We start from the raw sequence: 3,373 nt of genomic DNA, 5'->3' as shown, positions 1-3,373 counted from the left end.
CCAAAAATGTGTGGTGAAAACAAACAGAGAGTCAACCAGGGTAGCCAACTCATTTTTGAGAATTCCCTGATTTCAACTAGGAAATTACCCGATTTCGCCCGAAATTTTGTAAACAAAATTTGTGTTTTGATATATTGCTGGTCTTTCTGTTTATTTTATTTCAAAATGTAATTTATCTATGTACTCATAAGTCAAACCAAACTTTTGTAAAGTCAGGTAACAAATAAAGAACAAAAAATGTACATACCCTGCAAACCAAAGTTCCCGAAATCTTAACGAAATCTTTAGGAGTATCTGATTTCTGTAACGATTTTTTTCCGAATCTTCAAAGAAAATTATATGAAGTGGTTGACACGAACTCGTAAAGAAATTTCTGTACGAAAAATAAAGAAAATTCTGAAAAAAGTCTGCAAGAAATTCTTCACATAGCAGCTTTATTTTCATTTCTTTACCGATTTCTTTCCGAAATTTCGTAAAAGAATGGAAGTGTGCGTAATTTACTTCATTTTAGAAAATTCGACAAAAAAACGGATGGGATCTTTCCGAATTCTTTAAAAATCTTTACGATTCAGAATACTCTAAAAAAATGGTTTGCAGGGTACATATAATACTTACACACATACAGTAGTCGAAAAAATTTTAGTCGCAGCAAATTTTGACAAGTTTTCATAATTATTATTTTTTTGTTTTCAAATTGGAGTTATTTAAAAAAAAATATAGTTAATTCAAATTTCAAACTTTATGCAATATTAAAAAAAAAAATCAACAAGCTTTCGTATAAATTTCGAGCTTTTTTAATTCGATTCCGTAGAAAGTTTTGGGTATGCAGTATTGTAGCACACTCAGTTGTAGTATAATAATGTGGCAAGTGGCTACAAATTTTCCTTTTATAATTTTGTTTGGAGTTGGTTGCGGTTTTGTTCCATATAAAAATAAATAGTTTTACAGTGAAAGCTCTAATAGGCGGACGCTCTAATAATCGGACATCTCCTATAAGCGGACACATTCTTGGGAACGCACAATTTTTGGCTTTTTTCCGTACAAAATGCTCTCCCATACACGGACTTTCCGATAACCGGACGCGGACACTCAAACTTGTCTAGTTATGAAAAAAAAAAATCTCCCATACGCGGGCGCAAAGCTCTAATAAGCAGTGAATGTTTGTTTTTTACTCTCACTCTTGCACACAAGAACATACAAACTTACGTCCATATCCAAAGATGTTCTCTTTTCTAAAAAAAATTTTGCAATGAGATTAATCGGTAGAAAATAGAACGCCATAAATTTCAATGTATTTACCATTCATTCTGTTTTTATCTATTCAAAGATAAGTATTATTTCATTTAGGTCCCCGCAACATACATTTTTTAAATTTGAACTTTACGATTATTTTTTACGAAATTCCCATAACCGGACATCTCCCATAGGCGGGCAAAAAGTAGGTGACCATCGGTGTCCGCTTATCGGAGCTTTCACTGTATTCACTATATAGGAAAGCAAATGCGACAAAGAAAATTCAAAAAAATTAAACGGCAGGGTTGCAAAATCAGTACTTTTAGTTGCAGTTGTATTTCTTATGCATCTTTTTTAACTCATTATGCAATTATTGAAGCAAAATATAAAAAAAATTAGTCACACCTAATTCCTTACAAAAAACCAGTTCATTCCCCGATTCACCCAAAAAATTGTCCATTCCCCGATATTTTTATATTTTTTAAATTTATTTTATTTAACATTACATACGTATTTGCTTATTTGTTTACATGTCCTTTTGTAGGTGGTCCCACATTTGAATTTCATCAGACGTAACATCAAAATAATAATGTAAAATTTCTTATGAAAAAAACTGTCTACAACGGAACCGGTTAAAATCTAGTTGCAAAGTAATGCACTGGGCGACAATTGCCAATGACATCGCCCTACAAAACTGGACAGTTGGAACCATTGCTTGGGCATTGACCTGGAACTAGTACTGTCAGTGTAGTAGTTCTGAGCTAGTCAGATTTTCTACGGGGTAGAGATGTGAAACAACAAGAAAATTTCAACAACTGTCGTAAAATTAATTAATTGCCAAATTGTTCGGCATTTTCAGCCGAAAGCCGAAGGCGAAGATAAAAAGCCAGCCGAATAGGCCGAATACCGAAGCCAGGCCGATTCTTCGGTCGGACACTATCAGATATACTTTTGCAAAAAATGGTGCCGACAGAGGGCACTGGAGTGTAGATATTTAAAGAATCCGTCTTTATCGTACGAGCGGATTAACGAATATTAACTATGATAAAAAGTGCTTCTGCAAAAAATGGACCCAAAACATAGACGACGCAGGACTCAAGATATTTGGATACCCCTCTACAAATTAACTTTTTAGCCCTATCCTTTAAGTATGCCATCAAAGAAGCGCAAAATTGTTTAAGCGCCACAGATATCCTAGGCACATCAAAGGGTCATCGGTATATCAAGAAGAAGTGTGATGAATTAGAAAGAACACGATAGGAATAACAAGGCTGTGGAACAGCAGGATTATAGAACGCACAAACAAACGCGGCAAACCTTAAAATACTTGCTCACAGCTGAAAATAAGAGCTCAAAGCATCCAAGGCGATTAGTATGTATGTACATTAGGGTGTTCTCTAAAAATACATGTGGAAAAGTAAAGTGGGAATTTTTATGCTCTCACCCCCTAGGATTGTTCTATACCGAAAAAATATACCCCTAGTTTTTATTTTGAAATCAAAATATATTTAGAGGTCGCTCAAAGCGCTCAAAGTTTTCCATGTATTTTATATGGGGAAAAAATCACTTTTCGTAGAAATGGTATGGAATTCTTGAAAATCAATATTTTTCGATCGGCAAAACTCTGTTCCTCTTCAGAAGATTCCCAAAGTATTGTTCAATTATTTATCTAACCATTTTTTTTATAGTAACTATATTTTATGGGTCCGCCAAACCCCCCAGAAAAGGTCAGAAAATGCAATGGGGAAATTTGGTATTAAACAATGGTTTAATAAACAATTGGGTATTGTTATTGGGAGTCTCCTGAGGAGAACAACAGTTTTCTGATCGAAAAAGGTAAATTTGCAAGAATTACATGGAAAATTTTGAGCGCTTTGAGCGACCTCGAAATATTTTTTAATGTCAAAATAAAAAAAGGGGCATATTTTTGTCGTTATAGAATAATCCTAGGGGCTGAGAGCATTAAAATTCTGACTTTACTTGTTTTGGACCACCCTAATGTACATATACCATGTGTTATCTCGACGCTATTATTCTTGACCTATGAGTAAGGAAGGTTTTGTTCTTCAGTCCCTTCAACCTAAACTAATAATTTTTATTTTTAATATTTTTATTGAGCTTTGTACCACGATTGTTTATT

Source organism: Rhagoletis pomonella, unplaced genomic scaffold (assembly GCF_013731165.1).
Source record: "Rhagoletis pomonella isolate Grant_MI unplaced genomic scaffold, Rhpom_1.0 Rhpom_scaffold_00004, whole genome shotgun sequence".
Classification (NCBI taxonomy): domain Eukaryota; kingdom Metazoa; phylum Arthropoda; class Insecta; order Diptera; family Tephritidae; genus Rhagoletis; species Rhagoletis pomonella.
Note: the sequence above shows the minus strand (reverse complement) of the source record.